We start from the raw sequence: 23,667 nt of genomic DNA, 5'->3' as shown, positions 1-23,667 counted from the left end.
CTATAGGCCTCTCGAAGGCGCCCACTTATGTGGCTGCAGAGCTGCTTCCGTTCCACTTCTTTGTAGGTTTTCGTGAGATCGATATCGGTGAGCTACAGTAGAGGGGGTGCCCTAGTTGCTTCAGTTCTTGCGCATCACATTTGCCAAAAATGAAGGGCTCATTTACAGTAGTAGAGGGCAACAATCCTCCCATTTCAATTTTCAACACGGTACCATGCGTGGGTCGCGTGGGGATTAATTTAGCATGTCTATCGCCGAAATAGAAAATCTCGAGAGCATTATTAACAGCACACGGAAAGAAGAAAAACAACTTACTATATATAGTTTAAAATACGGACATACGCGAAAGCACTTTTTGATGGCAAGCACATTGCTACATGGAAATCCTCTTCGTTTAGTTGTGTCTTGCGGCTCTTGCATTTGGAAGTATGTGAAGAGCGTTTGTGGCGCGAAGGAAAATACAGCAATGAGGAGAAACCTCGCAAACACTTCAGTTTATCTAGGCATGTTTCCGAAACAAATGTTTAATTCGAAAGCACGGTCTGTGCTCAGAGCAATAGGTTCTTCATACCTGCAGCTAGCATATTAGGCACGCATTCCTAGCATTTTTACACAACAGAAGCCCCTTTTCGTCTATGCACATATATCGCGAAACTCAATTGTTTCTTTGAGAAGTTTGAAATGCATTTCGAGAAAAAAAAACTGTTTCGCTATGCTTCTAGAGTGCCACATGCCAATTTTCTGTGGTACTAGAAGTTTTCTGGCACGTCAGTGCTAGAGTGAGGCCTACTTCAAAACAAGCTGAAAACAGTTATATTCTTATCCATCTACATGACTACTGTTCAACTTACCACTGAAACTAAATGCAGGGAATTAAATGCGCTTCAGTGTCAACGAAATACAGCCGACATATAAAGATTATCAGCGAAAACCAGAAAGAGAAAGATATGCCCGAAACGAGCGTCAAAACAGATAAATGTTGGTTATGTGGGCTGTGAAATTGACATTAAGAGACATGTACAAAATGTACAAAACAACCGTCATTCCGCTACTGAGACCAGCTGAAGGAGGACTTCATAGGCCGTTATAAGTGACACTATATTGATAAAGCAATCAAATTTATCATTGCTTAAACGCCTTCTTTTCTGCCTAATACCTTCAAGGAATATTTAGCCCGCAGCGCTTCCCGGTTGGCCTGCTTTGGTCAAGACGCCCAATAATCACAATACTTCCTACCAACCCGTAAGCAGCAGTGTTTCCCCCTAACTATTCAATGATACACTGAAACATGCTGTGCTGAAAAGTGACCAGTGCGTAATTACGTGGGGGTCAAGTGATTGCAGGAGGATTTGACGATGCTTCTTTTTACGACTACGTTTATTGTTATCTAAGAAATGAGCCCGTACAAGAGACTATAAAACGGCGTAAACCCTGACATCGAGACAGGGAAAAGCTGATTTTGAGTCTAAAACAAAACGTAATGAGGAATGTACAGTTTACATAAACTTCTTGGAGCTGGAAATTCAAGCCAGAGATTCAGGGTCTGTACTCAGGAAAATATGCTAGAATTGTTCGTAAGAGCGATTCCAGGTAGTCTTAATGCCCGGCAAATTATTAGCGCAGGCAGCTGGCAAATTGAAAAGATCACTTACTAACAACAATTTTTGTGTTTTCTGTCCCGCGATGGCAAGGAATCCTCGCACTGAGGAGCAGGCTATCGTGGAGCCGGTGCTTTCAGGAACGTTGAAGTTTTGAATGCGATGAAAACGCTACTTTATCTACCGTCATTTCTTGCTTTGCACTGATCTACTATTTTAAAACCTTGGTGGTCCTGCGTACGCAAATGCACACTTCAAAACAAAGCGCAAAAGTCTGGTGCGCCACCAAAACGCAAAGGGAATATTATAGCGCTTTATTAGGAGAGTAGCCTTGTTGTCTGCACCACTTGTGTGCGGCATTTCTGGCGCTCTTATTTGCGGTCAGGTTGGTTGGTATCTCGCCAGATATAGACCAAATTTCTTATAGCCCCACAACGCGAGTATCTGCCGCGCCCGAGCAAGTGTGAACTACTCCTTTACCGGCCCACGTGCAGAGGCATGCCACCAACGCGCCACATGGGACCCCGGGAGTAGGAGGCAATTGTCCTGTACACCCAAGACGGAAACGCAATCCCCAAAATTAACAAGATCAAAATCCTTCGAATGATCTTTCAGGCCAACGGAGCTAACGTTAAAACCGTGAGGAATATAGAAGGCAAAGTCACCAGCCCTACGAGACTCATAAAGGTGATAACCAACAGACATGCGGTCATGAAGGAAGAAAACGTCATTCGACTGATCCACTCCTTCGTTGTCAGCCACATTGCCTACGTGGCCGCCTACCACAACTGCTACGTTGAGGAAAAGAACAAGATGAACACGCTCATCAGAAAAACGTACAAGGTAGCCCTGGGCCTCCCGGAATAGATGAGCACTGAGCTCCTGGCCCAGCTGGGCATACAAAACACCCTCGAAGAAATAGCTGAAGCACAACGCATCTCGCAGCTCGAAGGCCTGTCGACCACCATGCCGGGAAGGCACATTATGAACAAGCTCGGCATAACGTATCATAATCAGCACGGCCAGAAAATTCAAATCCCCATCATAATCGGAGCCACCGTTACAGTGGCAAACATACCAAGAAACGAGCACGCCAATTAAAACCGAGGAAGAAGGCAAGAGCTCAGGCTCTGCTCCGTTCACTCGGCAGGGAGAGAACGCATGGTTTGTGGACACAGCTGAATATCCTAACGACCATAAATACACCTCCGCAGTCCTTGACACAGACTCCAAAATCAGAATCGAAATCAGCGTACAGACCAAACACCCGGAAATAGCGGAGGTAGTGGCAATCGCACTGGCCCTCACAGATCAGGAATGCGAAGTCGTACTACGCGACTCGCAAACGGTAGTAAATAACTACGCCAAAGGTAGAATTTTCAAGAAAGCCCTAGCCATGCTGGCCAAAACGGGCAGACACAAAACCGGGAGCTCGAGGATCGTATGGATCCCCGCGCACGTGACCACGGAAGGTGACGTGCTGCCGAACCTAAACGAGACGGCGCTCCAGATGGCGCGAGACATGACCCGCGCACCGAACAGGGCAACGCCTTTCGCACGATAGCGAACACTCCTCGCGCAGAACGGACCAGGTTCACTACATACAATGACATCACCAGTGCATGTCTAAACGCAAACCTGGCTGGCAATCATGTAGTGGCAAACCTATCTTGTTTACTTGGATGACATCGTCGTCTTCGCCGAAAATTTCGACGATCACCTGAGGCGGCTTGCGAGAGTACTGGAAGCCATCGAGTCATTAGGACTTTGTCTCAAGCCGTAAAAGTGCCATTTCGTTTAGGATGAGGTGCTGTTCCTTGTCCACGTCATCAGCAAAACTGGAGTCCGCCCCAACGCGCAGAAGACAGCTATCATCGCAAATTTTCCGCAGCCTACTACAGGCCCTTTGTCAGGGACTCTTCGCGCATCGCTGAGCTGCCGACGCGTTAAATAAATGTGATGTCCAGTTCAAGTGGGAAACGCTGCAGGGCGGCGCATTTCAAGAATTCAAACAAGGCATACCGTCGCCGCCGGCACATGCGCGCTTCGACGAGGTCACCGATAGCGAAATCCACAACAGACGACAGTATCCTAGGCCTCGGTGCCATCCTAGCCCAGAGGAAAGACGGACTTGAAAGGGTAATACCTTACGCTAGCAGGTCGCTGTCGAAAGCAGAAGGCAATTATTCTACGACCAAAAAGGAATGCCTCGCCATCGTTTGGGCTACAGCAAAAGTTCGCCGTTACCTATATGCAGGCTATTCAAAGCTGTCAGCAACCATGGCGTGTTGTGCTGGCTAGCAAACTTAAAGGTACTTCAGGACGGCTGTCGCGGTGGAGCCTCAGACTACAAGAATACGACATCACTGTAACCTACAAGACCGGACGAAAACCCTCTGATGCCGAATGTTTATCACGCGCTCCGATTGACCCGCCGCCGCAAGATGACGAGAATGACGACGACTTCTCTTGAATGATAAGCAGGGTAGACTTCACTGTGCAGCAACGAGAAGACCCGGAGCTAAAGAGCCTCGTCGAGTACTTGGGAGGGTGGACCGACGTTGCCCCTAGCGCATTTAAGCCAGGATTGTCTTCATTCTCGCTTCAAAACAACCTACACCTAAAGAAGAACTTCTTGCCAGTCCGCGGCAACAACCTTCTGATTGTTCCCTCAGTGCTGCGTCTAGAAGTACTGCACGCACTGCATGACGATCCTAGCCCTGGGCACCTAGGATTCTCCCGGACGCTATTGAGGATATAGGAAAAGTATTACTGGCCGCGCCTGACCTCCGACGTCGCCCGTTACGTCAAGACATACCGAGAATGTCAGCGACGCAAGACACCACCGACAAGGCCAGCGGTATTACTACAGCTGATTGAGCCTCCTTGCCGACCATTTCAGGCGATCGGGATCAACTCGTTGGGGCTCTTTCCGTCGTCAACAACAGGAAATAAATGGATCGTCGTGGCGACGGACTACTTCACCCGTTTCGCTGAAACTAAAGCTCCACCAAAAGCCAGAGCAGCCAAAGTAGCGAAATTCTCCGTCGCGAACATTATGCTGTGACTTGACGCCCTAGAAGTCCTCATCACCGGCAGAGGAACGGCGCTTACAGCACAGCTAACCCAAGCCATTCTGCAATATAGCCAGGCAACAGGAGGATGACTGCCTACCACCCCTAGACGAACGGTCTTACGGAGCGCCTGAATAAGAACCGCGTGGACACGCCAGAAATGTACGTTGACGTCGAACGCAAGACCTGGGATGCCTTCCTGCCGTATGTAGCATTCGCTTACAACACAGCGGTGCAAGAAACAGCACAGATCACGCTGTTAAAGCTGGTTTACGTCAGGAACGCGATGACGACTCTCGACGCCATGCTGCCACACGTCACAGACAAAGAGATTCTTGACGTCGCCAAATATCTCCAGCACGCCGAAGCCGCCCGACAGCTCGCCTGCCTGCGCATCAAGAACCAGCAGAGGACCTACAGACGACACTTCCACCTGCGACGACGCTACGTCGAGTACGAACCCGGCGACCGCGTTTGGATTTGAACCCCAATACTCCGACGAGGACTTAACGAGAAGCTTTTACGTCGCTATTTCGGACCCTACAAGATCATCCGACGCATTGGCGCACTCGACTAAGAGATCGTACCAGGCGCTCATTTCGCTCTCACAGCGGCGCCGCTCACGACATGAAATAGTCCATGTTATGCGCTTTAAGCCATTCTGCCAGCGCTAATTAACTTGGGACTTTGCGAAGCTGACCTTCGGAATTTCTTTTAAGGACTGTGTTACTTTGGACGTTGTTTCTTTTCGTTATTTTGTTACTTGTGTTTAAAATGTGTCCTGTGTTTCACTTTCGTGTATGTAGCATCGCGACGATGCCTTTGAAGGGGGTAATATTGATTAGAACGACAGAAAGCTGAGCTAGTTGTTAAAGATTCATTATACGAAGTTGTGTGTGTTGTGTGTCTTCTTTCTTTTTTCGCCTCAGTGCTGCTTCAGTTGATAGTCGGCGTTCATGTTGTCCACTTCTCACCTCGTGTGTCCTGTCAGCACGCCTGACCTCTCTTTTTTGTATAGGGAATGTTGGCACGTGTACTTGTTTATGTTCATCGGGTGACCGCGATTTGTCATCTAACTAATGCTATTGAACAGCGCAGGACGCGCTTGCATGTATCGTAAGTTTCTCGAAAATTATCGATGGTTCTATCCGCTGTCTGTTGTCACCGGGCCTTATGTAATCTGATTTCGTCCCGCAACGCGAATTGTGTAGAACTTTCTGGAAGACACGTGGGTCCTAGCGATTACTCTGGAACCTTCGATGACTTATGCATAAAAGCCGAAGCGCTTGACCTGCTTGTCAGATTTTCGACGATCGCCGACTGTGTTCGCCGCTGTCATTGTTCTTTGAGTGTAGCCTGCTTTTAGAGCTCAAGTTCGCCCAATAAAACGTTAGTTTCGTCAATCACAGTTTCGCTGCCTTCTTGATCAGCATAACTACGTGACAGTATAAAGTTTTCTACATGGATCGTTTTCTTGGGAATGCGGGAAACGTTGCTGATAACCGCAGTTTGAAACGCTCGCTTAAGATGTTTTGCATTTCTATTTTTTTTTGCAGAAGCTGTACTTAGTAAGCAAGGATTTAACATCACAGACAAACATGGCGTAGCGTTCACCCTTATGTTAGCAAATGATGACTTCGGTTGTAATTTTAATTATGCCAGGGTAGGGATATAAGACTTACACCACTCGGTGAAAACACTAGTACCCCGCCGGACCATCTTCATACGTAATCTATTCTTAAAATGGGCATCACCCATACCGTGCACATAATTTTGTCAAAATATGAACAAGATGCCTTGTTTAGTTCCCCGAACATAGAGGAGGTTCAAACTGCAAGCCTTGTATGACGACCACAAATAGGGGGCTATAAGAGAGTTCCATATTCAGTTAGATCGTTAGATATCAGACGAGTATGTGATGATTTAGCATCGGATAACAATAAACATTATCCGCATTTTCGCGGAATTTAAACTTCGCACCTCGCACAGTTTGGTAGTCTGGGAAAGTGTTAGATTAATGGCAGTTAAACACGTTGGAACGCTGGAATAAGTACCTTTGTACAAACGCTTCAACGATCCAACATAAATGTTAGATTTATCGCTCATCACTTAGAACATAATTCCTATTTCAACGACATATAAACAGCTTGCATAATAGCCGCAAACACACACAGAAACAAGGAGACGGGACAGACCGCGTTTCTGTTTGTGTTCGCGCCTTGTACCCAAATTAATTTGTGACCAACTCGCCCTACAAGACGTCCTATCAAGACATAAAAACACCATTACTCACTGAGGAAACCAGGAAAGTCCACTAAATGCCCTTCATAATGCAAATTTTGGAGAAAGCAGGTATTTAATAAGCACTTTCAAAGGACCTAATAACCAATACAGTTCAAACTTTCGGTGTATATCACGCAAAATGTGACCCCATTTCCTCATAATATGCAAGCGCCACCTTATTTTTACATCTAGCAGGGAACGTGCACTAGCGTAACTCTTATATTGAAACAATTCTAATATAACGTGAACGGACGACGTCAGAAGTAACACGTTAGGATAAGAAAAATTCAAGGTTGTGTTGACATAGTATTGCAATAGCTTTCCAAGTTGTACAGCGTCGCGCTCTTAGCTCGTCAAGAGCACAAGAAAAACACTGCAAAAAGAAAAAAAAGCAGGAAGGCCGCAAAGGACCACCGTCGCCAAAATGTTTGTTCACAAAGTTGCCCTCAAGGTTGTTTCCCAAACATAATTAGAATGAGAGTTGATTGCGTAATGAACCTCAGAAACCTCTGGGTATATATATATATATATATATATATATATATATATATATATATATATATATATATATATATATATGAAATAGTTCTCGTGTGGGTAATTGGATAATTCAGCAATTTCAAGCCCTAATGAATGCCATGGTTGCGCGCGGCTGATTATACTGCATAATCCCACGCCCTTGGGGTAAATGTAGTAAGCTAATTTTATGTTTTCAGATATAGTTAGGCGGTCCCAAGAAACCGGACGTGATTCTAGAAGCTCAAAATGAAAATTGCTGTGGCAGGAAGTGCCCAGCGCCAACCTTCTCCGCAATGCCAGCGTGCATGGTGCACTCCGTTCGTCGTTTTCTACAGCTCTTCACGACGAGGTATGAAAGACAATCCTTACTCTCAGGGCAGGTTATACGTAGTAAAGAAAAGCATTGCTTACGTGAATGACGCATTTACAAAAAAAACATTTAGCTTCAGCTGTTTTTTTTTTAATTTTTCACCGTGCAGCCAAAGTGCCCGGTTTTAAAAGGGTGTCTGTGCGAGGGAGGGGAGAGGGGCAAAATGGCATGCCCTTCCGCTTCACGTGTAACAGCGAAAATGTAATAAGTACGCATATGACGCGTGCTTAAATGAGCACACGATGGACGTTGCAAAGGCAGGACAGGGACACTTGGTGTTACACTATTGTAAGTGTGGGTGTACTCCGTCTCTTGACAACCATGCGACAAGGATAGTTGTTGAATTTGCGAGATTGTGGAAGCTGCAGTAGTGACGAGTGACGATTATAAGTGCATCAGCTCACGGTTTGTTCTGTTCTCTGGGATAGAAGTAAGTTTTTTAGAGGGCAACTGGAAACAAGTGTTTTGTAACGCAGACATGTTGGCATAATGAAATGATAAGACTTTTTTTCTTCACTCTTCTTTGCTGCATATATTCAGAACATATCCCAGAAGTGTTAGTTGCAAGTTAGCGCTTGTTGCGTTCGCGTCTGTGTCCTTTTCTGTGGATTATGCGTTAAAACACTAATCAAAACTACAGCAGAAACAAGTCTCTTGACTGGGTGTTAGGTGAAAATGAGTTCCTTACTACAAAGCACCTGGGAACTGCGCAAATTAGACTTTCGTCCGTGCGGCTGCTGCACGCAGCTGCCATGTACAAGAACACCTGCGTTTATTTATTCAGAAGAAGGCATGCACACTGGCGTAACGAGTTTGCACAAACCTATGCACATGCCTTCCCGGATCCTTAGAATGAGAAGGGTGCGTACCGCTGGGAAATTAACAGGGACTGAGCACTGGCATCCCTGAGTTCTGCCTACACTTGCTAAAATCTGGGATTTGCGAAGGCATAAGTTGTGCTTTACTTCATGGTATGCATTAGACGCGAGTAGGGGATCAGGCAGCCAGACGAGATGTCCTAGTCGGGCATAGCCAATGAGTCAAACGGAAAATGCTGCCACTGATTGCGCTCGGCACGCACGAATATTCTTTATCGCTAGAATTTATATTATCATGCTTCCTATATACGCGTAATTTTTCAAAAATCTCAAGCGAGGCAAACTATTCATATGATTATAACAGGTAACGTACGCGTTTGCGAACTTGAATCCATCTTCATTTTAAACATAAGATGTCTTCTCTAACCAACTAACACGTAAATAGACGTATCTACCAGTCGGTAAACCAAGAATATAGCAAAATAATTTTAAGTATTCAGCCGACCGACGTACTTTATCCACGTATAGTCTATGGACACTTTAGATGTACCACAGCAGTACGAATACCATAAGATGAAGTGCGAAATAAAATATCACGTGAGGAGTGGCCAAAAGTCGAATTTCACATTTTTGTAGTTTTAGTGATTGTAGCAAGTCTCTGAAGGCTGCATTCGCGTGGAGGGAACAACAATATCATCGTTCTCCAAAGACGCGGACATAGAAGGCGCACAAAAGAACCCTGTGACCGCATCGATTTCTTTTTTTCTCTCCAGTCGCAGCCTGCGAATCAGCGTTAACACTTATGAGTGCCTTCTTGGTTGGCGTCCTCGTTCTTTTAGCATGCGCATTGGTAATGTCATAGTATCACGTGTCAACGAGCTAGATCTGTTAACTTCATAACAAAGGTGCGCCTGCTGTAGGATGTCGCCTCATAAATCCATGCCCCAGGAGAAAACCTGACCTTGAATCATCCCATGAATGCTGACACGTCTGTAAGACGTAAAAGTGAGGCCAGGATGATGATGATGATCATGAAGTCAATGGCACATACCCCCTCAGTGGGGTTGGCGGAGAATCGTGCGCATTTTAGACATTTGTTAAGGGAATAAATTTATAAACAAATAAATTTAACCAGACGCTACCAAAAGCAAAGCGACTACTGTTACCTGCCTAGTTCCCACTACGGAATGTTATCTCCCGAAATGGCAACCGCTTTTCATGCTGGTGCTTTACAGCGCAATTTCACTAGATCGCTTTTCTTTGTTTTTAGGAATCAGGCTTTTTGATACCAAGGAAATCGCATGTGCGAGACTCATCGATTGAAATAACTGCGCAGAACTCCACGCTCGTAACTTTTGTGCATTCCTGCTCTCTCTTACCAGCTTAAACGTTCCCTTCTCTACGACAGAAATGCAGCAACAAGAATCAAAATGGGCATGAGGAGATCGCCTGACCACGTTCAGAGACCTCACCCAACACTACAGACTCGAAAGGCACACATTTCCGCCACCGCACGATAAATTAAACAGGAATGAGGCCGTAACCTAACGCTTCCTCCAAACACGCACCTACGCTAGCCCTGCCGTGTTACATCACTGCTACCTGGGTTTTTACCCAACTGATGCGTGTAAAGTGTGCGCACAGCGAGCAATGCTGTGACAGATGCTCTGGGAACGTGCCGGCAACAACAGTACTGAAACCACATCCGTTCGTGACGTGTCCATAACCACGGCCGTTACCAGCGTACAGGAAGCCTCAATCTCGCTCCTTCCCGACGCCGCTCCAGCTGCGGGAGCCGCTGGGGACCTTCTCCACCGGCCTCACCACCGCTGAGAGGCAGCTCTCAATAGATCGCAGTTGGAAGTCAAGCTCTGGGCCATCCGGCAAGCCGAAGATGCTGCCCACGTCCAAGGACTTCGACCCGTCACGTGAGGCCAACACCACAAAAACTGCCGGACCATTCTTTTTAGTAAAGTTTGTTCTTCTTCAATTTCATTGTTTCAATTCCAAAGTTATAGAAAGGACCTTCTAGTAAAGCGCAATGCTTGCCCACAACGTCAAGGTTGGCTGAATATTGAAAATTCTAGGCAAACAATAACCATAAAATCTTGAACCTCAACGTTGCTGGCAACGCACACGCTTCCCATATTTACACCTTGAGTACCGCACAGTGATGTCTCTTCACTGTATCCTTCCTCGCGTCTCATAGTGCGCTCCTGAACGAATTATGTTTTCCATTTGCGAAAGATCGGAAAGAAGCGGTATGATTGATTTTGTCTTTGGAAAAATGCGCAACAAATGGGTTATTGGTTGCTTGTGGCACATAGCGAAAGAGTCTTGCATGGTCCTGCACTGTTCATGCTTAGTGAACCAAAGCCAATATTAAAGCAGTTACCAATTACAGGAACGTAGCTGGCATATACTTCCTAAATCCAAGTGCTATGGGTAATATCTAACGCAAGGCGAGATACAGACCTCATCAATGTGTAATGTTGACACGTCGATGACAATGGCGTTACACGAGCAAATTAGCTTTCGCAAATGCCATTTCCTTTCCGAAAATTCCATTTTATTTTCTTTTCAATAGTGTTCAGCGACTTTAAATCAATACATCGTACAAGTAGACTTATTATTAACTACCTGCGCCAGTTGTGTGATTTCTTGTCCGCAAAGAAGCGCAGTGTGGCCGCTATGAGAATTCACGTACTCAAATTTCTGCGGATAAAGCAATGATTTTAGCATTCCACGCATTGGGTCACAGTAACGAGCTTATGCACCCAACCGCTTCGCTCGAGTAGGCATTTTTTTTGTTTCTTTTTGTCTCGTCAGTGCAGAAATGAAAGCAGCAAGTCGCTATCCCGGCTGTTTATCATGTCGATTGCGAATATTCTCTGGAGCGGAAAGCTCGCCAAGCCTTGTATTGCTCAATTTTTAGACTATACGGATTGTTTGAATACCTTTAACATGTTTGCTAAAAACCGAATTAGGCATTCAGCTTCATAAAGATGACAAACTTGCGTTTCATCAATTTATTCACTTTCCACTGAAGCAAGGCCTTCGCAATAACTTAGTCATTTTACATGTTTCAAATGACAAAAGCACCCTAATACGAATGTGTCTTCCCCTTGGGGAGATGTCAGAGGGAATAGCATGTCCTGCTAATCGCCATTCTTTAGCAGTCGATGGCGAAGATGGCGGCCAAACATTATAGTGAAAAGTTTATCTGAGCAGACGTATTTTCAAGCGAAATCTGCCGACTGGGCGTATCCAGTGCTTTTAGGTGTGGTTTCTCTAATATTTCCGCAACAAAGATACCATACACATGCAATATATATATATATATATATATATATATATATATATATATATATATATATATATATATATGTGTGTGTGTGTGTGTGTGTGTGTGTGTGTGTAAACGAGAAGTAAGGGTGTTGACCGAGGGGCCCGATTTTTATTAGTCATATCATAAGAAGCCAACAAATTGTGACACTAAGGACAACACAGGTGACATTACTTGTGCGTCATCAATGAAACAAAGCAACGATAAATTACAGGAAATTAAAGTGGATGAAAAAACAGCTTGCCACAGGTGGGAACCGAACCCACAACCTTCGCATTTCACGTGCGATGCTCTATCAATTGAGCTACCCCGGCGCCGTTTTCCCAAACACTTTCTTGGGTATTTGTGTCCTAGTAGAACCCTGGGAGTGTTAGCCTGCGCCACCACTCACAGACCTCGGCGCCGGACGTGGAACGTCCTTTTTGCCGCAGGCGTCACGAGAACGTGATCTTTTTGGGTGGAGGCAACTGGTCAATAAACTCACATATGCTACCTGAAGGCATCAATGTTGCCGGTTTCGAGACCCTCGTTATGAATCAGGGTCTACCCAAGAAAGTCGAGTGGAAAGTGGAATACCCAAAAAAATGGATAGGAAAACGACGCTGCGGTAGCTCAATTGGTAGAGCATCGCACGCGAAATGCGAAGGTTATGGATTCGGAACCCACCTGCGGCAAGGTGTGTTTTCACCCACTTTACTGTCGATTAATTTATAGTTTCTTTGTTTCACGCATTAAGCACAAGTAATTCCGCCTATGTTGTCCTTGGTGTCAGTGTTTGTTGGCTTCTTATGATACACACACACACATATATATATATATATATATATATATATATATATATATATATATATATATATATATATATATATATATAGCGAGGAGCAGGCTGGCGACTGCCACCGGAGGGGGCAGAATGCCTGCCTACTCTTCAGAAAGGTGGGGACAGAAACATAGAAATTGAAGAGATAGCAAGGAGGGGAGGAAAGCGTAAAGAAAAATCAAGATGAGAAATCTCAAAGAATAAAGCAGAATACACACCGTACAGGTCACGCAGAGTTGGGCCGGCCACTGAAGGTCACGCTGCAACAGAATGTTAAATAGAAGAAATAGTGTCTGGGGCCTTGCCACCTGAAAAAAAATATGCTACAAACGTGATCTTAAGTTTGTTAATTCTAGAAAAGTAAGTAGAACGCGATGAGCGGGATCGCGTCGAGACCAACAACCACTGGGGTACAAACATTTGTCGAATGCAGTACATCGTCGAGAATGGAGTGTCGTAGGCCAAGGAGATGATGATGAGAGATGTGATGCGCACTGAAAGCCGGACACTCAAATGTCAGGTGCTGAAGTGTCTCGCAGCAGCCGCAAGACGTACACGAAGGACTGGCCACCCGCCCTTGTCTGTATAAACTTTCGCGTACGTTCGCATAGCCAAACCTCAGCTTGAGTATTAGCGTCCTAGTGCGACGAGGCAAGCCTCGACAGCGAAGAGGGAGCGGCAACGCGCCATTTGCGACGCGCTGGTCTAAATGCTGCTGGAGTAGGTGACGTACCGCTTGATAATATTATGATGAGCATTCTTTGGGAACGTCATGCAATCTTTAGTATGTCTTTTTGTATGTAGCCTCTTTCATGCCAACATGGGTTTGCGCCACACGGTATGCGCGCCCCTAGACAATTTGGGTCATTCAACTCAGTGAAGTAAGTGCATGCAACTAGCCATGTGTTACTGGATATGTGCAAGGATCGAGAACGTGAGCCACTGCATAACGGAAACGGGGTGTGTGCCACTCGATATGTGTCCGAACAGGCAGCTAGGGTCATTGTGTTTGCGCAGCTGGTGACGCGAGTTGAGGTACATGAACATTTTGTGCCAGTCGTGCAGAATTGGTATGCGCCATTGGGTAGGTGCTCGGATAGACAAGCCGAAGAAGAGGCAAGAAGAGATGAAGTTGGCAAGAGAAAATTGAACAAGTGAACTACAGAGAAATAAGAAAGTTCTCCTCGAAAGCTGGCGCGTGTGGAGAAAGAAGTCAAGTGAACAGAATGGGACCAGCGCGTGCACTGTGCGGAGAGCTTTAGAGAAGCGAAGAGGTCGGTAGCGCATGCGCGTGCTCTAGTTTACGCCAAAGACAGGGGAATGAAATGAAGGAATTTACAGCATTTCACAAGCCGCTTGACATAGACTAGAAAATTTCCGTTTGATCTGCATAACATCTAGTGGAAATATATTATAACGGTGTTTGTGATAGATAGTGCTTTTCCGTGTTTTTCAAGTGGCCTTGAAAGAGGAGCTAGAAATCATAAGTACGAGCAATCCCAGTGTCTTAGCAGCTAATCAGAAAAGATTTCGTAATGGAGGTTCGAACTATTCGCATTACTACAAATATTGCAATTGCAAAATGGGTGATGAGTAGCAATGCAGACAGGTTTACTTAGCAGAGATATTAAGCAGCACAACTTTCGAGATAACCGTCGGTAAATGTGGCACCAAATATATGATGCAATCACGTTAGGTTAACCAAAAGCATCTCACTAGAAGAAGCGTTCCACAAAGAATGTCTATGTACTTTTCATCAATGTTTGCAGACAGTGACCTCTGAACTGGTACTAATAGCCGAGATTTATTTAATGTAGACCGGATCTCAATAATGATCGGTTTGAAATTTGCGATTACAATAAGCTCACTAAAAGAAAATACCATATCTTATGCGCTATTGTACGCGAAATCACAAAATCAAAGTGAAAAGTTCGTGGGGTGTAGACTATGTATCATCATCATCATCATCATCATCATCACCACCACCACCATCATCATCATCATCATCATCATCAGCCTAGTTACGCCCACTGCAGGGCAAAGGCCTCTCCCATACTTCTCCAACTACCCCGGTTACGTACTAATTGTGGCCATGTTGTCCCTGCAAACGTCTTAATGTCATCCGCCCACCTAACTTTCTGCCACCCCCTGCTACGCTTCCCTTCCCTTGGAATCCAGTTCGTAACCCTTAGTGACCATCGGTTATCTTCCCTCCTCATTACATGTCCGGCCCATGCCCATTTCTTTTTCTTGATTTCAACTAAGATGTCGTTTACCCGCGTTTGTTGCCTCACCCAATCTGCTCTTTTCTTATCCCTTAACGTTACACCCATCATTCATCTTTCCATAGCTCGTTGCGTCGTCCTCAATTTCAGCAGAACCCTTTTCGTAAGCCTCCAGGTTTCTGCCGCATATGTGAGTACTGGTAACACACAGCTGTTATACACTTTCCTTTTGAGGGATAGTGGCAACCTGCTGTTCATGATATGAGAATGCCTGCCAAACGCACCCCAACCCATTCTTATTCTTCTGGCTATTTCAGTGTCATGATCCGGATCCGTGGTCACTACCTGCCCTAAGTAGATGTATTCCCTGACCACTTCCAGTGCTTCGCTACCTATCGTAAACTGCTGTTCTCTTCCGAGACTGTTAAACAATACTTTAGTTTTCTGCAGATTAATTTTCAGTCCCACCCTTCTGCTTTGCCTCTCCAGGTCAGTGAGCATGCATTGCAATTGGTCTCCTGGGTTACTAAGCAAGGCAATATCATCAGCGAATCGAAAGTTGCTAAGGTATCCTCCATCAACTTTTATGCCCAAATCTTCCCAATCCAGGCCTCTGAATACCTCCTGTAAACATGCTGTGAATAGCATTGGAGATATCGTATCTCCCTGTCTGACGCCTTTCCTTATAGGGATTTTGTTGCTTTCTTTGTGGAGAACTACGGTGGCTGTGGAGCCGCTATAGATATCTTCCAGTATTTTTACATATGGCTCATCTACAGCCTGATTCCGTAATGCATCCATGACTGCTGAGGTTTCGACTGAATCAAACGCTTTCTCGTAATCGATGTAAGCTATATATAAGGGTTGGTTATATTCTGCACATTTCTCTATCACTTGATTGATAGTGTGAATAGGGTCTATTGTTGAGTAGCCTTTACGGAATCCTGCCTGGTCCTTTGGTTGACAGAAGTCTAAGGTGTTCCTGATTCTATTTGCGATTACCTTAGTAAATACTTTGTGGGCAACGGACTGTAAGCTGATCGGTCTATAATTTTTCAAGTCTTTGGCGTCCCCTTTCTTATGGATCAGGATTATGTTAGCGTTCTTCCAAGATTCCGGTACGCTCGAGGTAATGAGGCATTGCGTATACAGGGTGGCCAGTTTCTCTAGAACAATCTGACCACCATCCTTCAACAAATCTGCTGTTACCTGATCCTCCCCAGCTGCCTTCCCCCTTTGCGTAGCTCCTAAGGCTTTCTTTACTTCTTCTGGCGTTACCTGTGGGATTTCAAATTCCTCTAGGCTATTCTCTCTTCCACTATCGTCGTGGGTGCCACTGGTACTGTATAAATGTCTATAGAACTCCTCAGCCACTTGAACTATCTCATCCATATTATTAACGATATTGCCGGCTTTGTCTCTTAACACACGCATCTGATTCTTGCCTATTCCTAGTTTCTTGTTCACTGTTTTTAGGCTTCCTCCGTTCCTGAGAGCCTGTTCAATTGTATCCATATTATAGTTCCTGATGTACGCTGTCTTACGCTTGTTGATTAACTTAGAAAGTTCTGCCAGTTCTATTCTAGCTGTAGGTTAGAGACTTTCATACATTGGCGTTTCTTGATCAGATCTTTCGTCTCCTGCGATAGCTTACTGGTTTCCTGTCTAACGGCGTTACCACCGACTTCTATTGCGCACTCCTTAATGATGCCCATGAGTTTGTCGTTCATTGCTTCAACACTAAGGTCCTCTTCCTGAGTTAAAGCCGAATACCTGTTCTGTAGTTTGATCCGGAATTGCTCTAGTTTCCCTCTTACCGCTAACTCATTGATTGGCTTCTTGTGTACCAGTTTCTTCCGTTCCCTCCTCAAGTCTAGGCTAATTCGAATTCTTACCATCCTATGGTCACTGCAGCGTACCTTGCCGAGCACTTGTACATCTTGAATGATGCCAGGGTTCGCGCAGAATATGAAGTCGATTTCATTTCTAGTCTCACCATTCGGGCTCCTCCACGTCCAATTTCGACTAACCCGCTTGCGGAAAAAGGTATTCATTATCCGTATATTATTCTGTTCTGCAAACTCTACTAATAATTCTCCTCTGCTATTCCTAGAGCCTATGCCATATTCCCCCCACTGACTTGTCTCCAGCCTGATTCTTGCCTACCCTGGCATTGAAGTCGCCCATCAGCATAGTGTATTTTGTTTTGACTTTAGCCATCGCCGATTCTATGTCTTCATAAAAGCTTTCGACTTCCTTGTCATCATGACTGCATGTAGGGGCATAGACTTGTACCACCTTCAATTTGTACCTCTGATTAAGTTTCACAACAAGACCTGCCACCCTCTCGTTAATGCTATAGAATTCCTGTATGTTACCAGCTATTTCCTTATTATTCAGGAATCCGACTCCTAGTTCTCGTCTCGCCGCTAAGCCCCGGTAACAAAGTACATGCCCGCTTTTTAGCACTGTATATGCTTCTTTTGTCCTCCTAACCTCACTGAGGCCTATTATATCCCATTTCCTACCCTCTAATTCCTCCAATAACACTGCTAGGCTCGCCTCACTAGATAGCGTTCTTACGTTAAACGTTGCCAGGTTAAGATTCCAATGGCGGCCTGTCCGGAGCCAGGTATTCTTAGCGCCCTCTGCAGCGTCACAGATCTGACCGCCGCCGTGGTCAGTTGCTTCGCGGCTGCTGGGGACTGAGGGCCGGGGTTTGATTGTTGTATTCATATGGGAGGTCGTGGCCAAGTACTGCACCAGGGTGGCCAATCCTGCTCTGGTGAGAGAGTGCGTTACCGGTTCTGGTCGCCGGGATCAGGCCGCACTCCAGGCCTGTTTGTGCAAATTTCTCAACACATGGGTTATTTGTATTTTTGTATTTTCCGATGGAGAATTGCGTGGCACCGGGATTTGAATCACGGTCCTTTTGCACTGGAGCCGGATACTCTACCGTCCCCGCAGGAGTTAAATAAATTAAATTATGGGGTTTTACGTGACAAAACCACTTTCTGATTATGCACGCCGTAGTGGAGGACTCCGAAAATTTCGACCACCTGGGGTTCTTTAACGTGCACCTAATTCTAAGTACATGGGTGTTTTCTCATTTCGCGCCCATCGAAATGCGGCCGCCGTGACCGGGGTCCGATCCCGCGACCTCGTGCTCAGCAGTCTATGTATGGGTGCTTACTATTCATGATTTTGTTTATTCAAATCGGGGCACTTTTTAAGGAAATGAGGTGTGACGGAGCCTGTACTTTTTTTCCACAAGATCTCATTGTGAAATACGCTCCGCAGTGGCTCAGCACAGAAGACACACTTCCAGCCCACACTGGGAGCTCGTGATGTGAGTGTAAATGCTACTCGCGATAATGAAACGAGCTCCTATTTAGGGTTTCAACATGCGCGAAAGCTCGTTTCAAGAAGCAAATTGTTATGTGCGCAAAGCACAACAGTTGTGATGGCACCGACACATACTGAATATTGAATCTATACTGTATGCTGGCACCAAATAATGTATACAACGTATAATGGTTGTAGAGAATCTGAAAGATGTATGTTCAGTCGAAGTTGGTCCCTGAGGTAATATTCGGGAAAATACGCAAATATAAGTTTAGTGAATCCTTTCATTTGAGTACCTAGAGAGCTCAATATATCATGTAAGTGATGAACACTTTTTGAGGTAGTCCACGTGTCAAGGCGAGATCGCACAATATGTGCTCATACAATGAGGCCTAACTCTACGGCGACGGCAGTGGGACAACAAGCAAAGCGTACAGCCAGCTCATCTACTAAATGATATCATAAAATTTTCGCCACTTACTTCATACTTCTTAAAGCGCTAGAGAACTAACATATCTTTATGACGAATATTTCAACAAAGCCATCATAAAAATTACAAAGCGTGTCCTACTAAGCATTCCCATCTTGCTTGCTTACGCGGCTGCGAAATCACCACTGTCATACGCGCTCTGTTCTTCCGAATAAAGGCTTTCGAAATTCACGCGTGTGCGCAAACCTTATTTCGTTCATTGCATTGCAGCGGAAAACTAGGACTCACAGCTACAAATTTCGCAGGGAACATCCATAGATGCTAACTCATCTAATGGTGTAGCATAAACTGCTCTATTACTTTTCCAAACCAGCCCGTACCTTTAAAAAGTTTGTTCAATATTTAGTCAGTGCATAAAGTGTTCGAATGTGAAAGATTAAGAAGTTGTTCTTGTTCATGGACACCGCAGCATTCCCAATGCTTTACAAAACGGTTTGTGTTCCTCCGTATAAGGCCCAATAGCCTAGAAGTATTATACTTGGGCGATCATTCTTAAGTTTTATGGAATTTATAAATATCACTTGTCGCAGATTGCATAATTCTTGTCCTTTAGCTGGATTCTTCGATGAGGCAGACATTACTAGGACGAGACATCGGCATACATACCCAAGTACTTAACGAAAACCCACAAACTAACTTCATAAATATTTGCTTTACGGCACATGCGATTCGCTAATCGTAGCCTGTGGACTTGCAAGACGTATATACTTGAAATGAATTTCCAGGATGACACCAGTTTCGAGATATTTCCCAAAGTGTGGTACGAAGTACAAAAGCGTTCCAGTTACGTTTGTGCCTAATTGCATAAAATAGTGTTTTGTTAACAAAGTGGGACAACTGTATATTCTTAGGGCAAGATTGATGACGCCTATCTCCGAATTGGCATCATTCTGGAAATTCATTCCAAGAGAATACACCTTGAAAAGTCACTGGCCACAATTCGTAAGTTGCTATATTTGCGGTAATGCAAATAATTCACAAGGTAGTTACTACATTTTTGTAAAGCAGTTGAATAGGTCTTGTGATTTCTAGTGCAAGTAATGCCTAGCCCTATGAATAATCCAGCTCAGAGATTACAATTATCTTGTCTACAAGAGACTATACCTTAAAAGCTCCATAAACTCAAAAGTGAGAAGCGTGTATATCCCAGGCAGCTTCTTTAGACAACCCAACGTGTTTTGTACGATGTGCCTTGAAGAAGTGGTTTCTAAGCCAATTTGCGTAAAGGCAAGTATTACACACACAGAACGTTATTCTTTTACTAGGTGCATAAGGGCTCCGTGCTGGAATTGATCCTGACCGAAAAGAAATTAATGCAGGCAGCGGTTTGAGCTAATGTAGTACTCATTGTTCCCAGGGAATATGCGTAGTAAAGAAGTGAGCAACGAAGGCCTGTGGGATGAGTTGTGCTTAGCGGCACTGTTTACACCATTAGACGTAAAAGAAATCCAATTAAGCACATCTGTGGTTTTTATGCCGCAATAAAGGACTCGCCAGCAGTAATGATTCTGGCCAAGTAGGTCATTCGCGCCTATTTATTACCTCCCTTCAGAGCGGGTGTTTGTACTGGACCCCGCATTGTCTGTGTGCTTAATAAATATGGAGCACCTTTTGTATAGCTGAAACAAATTACCTTCCATCCAGAGTTTTATTAGAGGCGTTATAGGGAGTTTTCACCCGACGAAGTAACGTACGCCATTTACGCCACGCAATACGTAAGCACCGATGGCGTCAGTGGACACCGTTTAGAAGAGGTAGGGACTGCGGTATGAATACGGCCGTATATTTTCTACAGACAGCCCTGTGAAAAGCTGCGCTGCAACTATATCCACTAATCTACAGTGCTACAATTGAAGCCGTGAAACGAACCGCAAAATGGCATATGTGACGTCAGGTCCGCTTATTCATCTCAATGGTCTAAATTGTGTTGTTCCATATGACATTTTTCGAGTTGCTTAGATAGTTACCTAAAGAAGTCGCAGTTTCGCACGAACGGCGAAGCATCGATTGCGGTAGCAAATTAGTGGGCAGCTAAATGAAGTAAGGATAGCAGCTTTATCGGCCATATAAACATGTAAACACGCGCACACTAACTAATTTACCAAGCATGACGCCACGCGCTCACAAGCAAACATGAACACATCTGTCTCGATGACCACGGAAACTCGCTGACATTCGTGTTGTCTATCGCTTCAGCGAAAACTGAGTGCCAAGAACACACATCATGCACAAAGCAACCAGCCGCCGACGCACCTAACCCATAGCATTGACTCTGTTCCCAACGCAGATCGCTCTCAAGATGCGGCTGGGCGACCGTGCGCCGCCGCCACATGCGGAGTTACAGCCGGAGTAGAATGTCGCCCCCCCTTTCTCCTCCCCCCCCCCTGCCTCGCAACGTTGGGTGACTCACGCACGACGGAAGACGGCGCGCTTCCCGCCTGCTTTCGTCTATTTCGCGCGGGCAACATTTAACCGCGATCGTCGGCTCTCCTCACGCGCCTTCACTCACACCCACAGCGTAGGGTGCGTAACGGCGATGTTATCGGCATTGGACTTTTTACGGAACCTCATAGAGCTTGGAGTATCCATATAATTGCGATCGCTATAAAACGCCACACTCGATGGGGGCCCTCGTCAATTTGATTTTGTATCATCCTCACTGTCAATAGCGTAATAACTAGGTCAACACCAGGATAACAGGTTCTCCGAGGGGCTATTCGGTCCATAGGCAACGAAATGCAGGCAAGCGTAGGCGTAAAAATCAGAGAGCGTAAACTTTAATTTCAAATCAGCAAGATTTGAGTCCGGCGTCTTTTAGTGGGTCTGGGCACCCGCCGCGGACGCGGTTCCGAGACCTTGTCTCGAAGCGGCTTCCTCGGCTCGCTGGACGGCCCAGAGTTGTGTTGTCAGGTCAGAGCTGAGCAGTGCGGTCATCCAGCGTGACTGGAGGCTGGCGGTGGAAGAGACGGAGGGGTCGGCACTGCCCGACTTGTTTGTTAGGTCCCGACACTCCCATAGCATGTGATTTAGTGTGGCAACCTCGCCACACGATGTGCATCTGTTTGTAGTGTACATGTCTGGATTAGAAATAGGATAAGAGTTGGTTTGAAACCTTATCAGAGGAAACGCTTTCGCCTAGGATAGACTGATTGATTGGAGGGTGGCCTCGCCGGCGCCCTAGTTCCCTTCAGCTAAATAACATAAATTTTAATGAGCTGGTGTCCTAGACGATATGTGCACAACGCGTGGTCAATAATAGTAATTTACAATTTCGTAATAATTTACGAATGGAAGCTAAGAGGTCATAGCATAGTGATATTTTAAATACTAAGCTGCACCGGAAACCATAAGTTTTTTTACCGCCGTCGCAGCGCTTCAATTTTTGGGCCGCTCGAAGCACGTAGTACATTACATAATCGATAACGCCGAAGGGTAGCAACGAGTCTCCGCCTGTTTCGTGAATGTTGATTTTGTCTAGAAGTGTTTCGCTTGATTTAATACATCGTACAGTGGACGAATTACGCCTTACGAATAAACATATATGCTTTGTGAACGCATGACCAACATTGGAGAAACGCAGATTTCATCCCGAAGCCGGAAGGCTCGTGATCCACGCATGGAAGTCGCATGTCTGAATAGGCAAGTCTACAACAACAAAAAAGACGATTACAAGAATAACACTCGTGTCTGAGTGGTCATGTGAGAGTCTATTAAATCATTTGTGAGATTCCGGAAAAGCTCGACTTTCGAACAAATTCGCGCAGATGTATGGAAACATCAAAGATATAATTCTTCGTTAGTGATCACTTGCTTCGCAAAACTCCCTTCTAGGTCATTTCTACTCAATGTGCAAAAGTTGCTAATATCCTGTGCCGGCACATATTGTCTGCGAAGTTCTGAATCTATCACTTTCCTGGCTACCCTATTCTTGACAGAGTCCTCAATGATATGAGCCCTTGACGCCATCATAGGCTGCAACATTGCTTCGCAACACATACGCTGTTATCTGCTGGCATGATAACTTGTATCAACAAGAGGCGTTGCCCCTGGAACAACTTTTGGTGATTTTTTTACCTCGTGTTGATGTTACATTTCTTCGTCACTCTGTGTGTGGGGCAGTGTGTGTCTTCTTACAACTTCTGCAACTTTATACGAGATACGTAATAACCCTTCGTAAGAACACAGAAAACAGAATGTGAGTTTCAATTTTCCACCCTAGTTTCTGTTTTTGTAATAATCGCTTAAGGTCGTTCATCAAGATGCTGTGGCTCTGTACTCTAAGGGCTGGGTGCACAATGATTACGGGGTTAAACGCACATTCTACTCGCGAGATAAAGAGCACCTTCATGTCTAGGCATCTGAATATTGAACGAAGAAACCGCAAATGAGAACGAACCGCTCAGGGAAAAAGTCATTGAGCTGTTTGCGACAGTGGGTGCAAGGTCTTTTGATTACAGAGATGAGGAACCGATGCAACCACAGTGAAATCCTTAGCTGGTTATTGGTTGCTCAATATAAAGATAACCCAATCTCATAAACACACCGACGAGCGAAAACCAAAGCGTGCCTCCGGTCGTCATCTCTTCGGTAAGCAGGGCCATGCGCCAGTGGATTGTTTAAACTGTGCAGTGAATTGATGGCTGAAACTTTTCATTGTTTCCTAAAAAAAAAGAATGACTACTAAACATTTCAATCGTATGAAGTGACAGATGGTGAAGTCAAACAAAGCATAAGGCTAGGTAATTCTTACGTCGAATTTAAATGTAGAGATATTAAGAT

General features: G+C 45.1%; 1 protein-coding gene and 1 non-coding gene across 3 annotated transcripts in view; both read right to left on the bottom strand.

Annotated features, from left to right (window-relative positions):
* Positions 1–13,135, bottom strand: part of LOC135917388 (uncharacterized) — a 153,729-nt gene extending 140,594 nt beyond the window's left edge. For both annotated transcript variants that reach the window (XR_010569261.1, XR_011512007.1), the window contains exon 1: positions 13,047–13,135. The gene's annotated coding sequence lies outside the window, so the exon portion shown is untranslated. The remainder of the gene's footprint in view (positions 1–13,046) is intronic.
* On the bottom strand, positions 12,250–12,322 carry TRNAS-UGA (transfer RNA serine (anticodon UGA)). Its single transcript has one exon. It is a non-coding gene; the product is annotated as a tRNA-Ser (tRNA).
* Positions 13,136–23,667: the final 10,532 nt, after the last annotated feature.

The sequence above is a fragment of the Dermacentor albipictus genome, chromosome 2 (genome assembly GCF_038994185.2).
Source record: "Dermacentor albipictus isolate Rhodes 1998 colony chromosome 2, USDA_Dalb.pri_finalv2, whole genome shotgun sequence".
Classification (NCBI taxonomy): domain Eukaryota; kingdom Metazoa; phylum Arthropoda; class Arachnida; order Ixodida; family Ixodidae; genus Dermacentor; species Dermacentor albipictus.
This window is presented reverse-complemented; position numbering and strand designations above follow the sequence as displayed.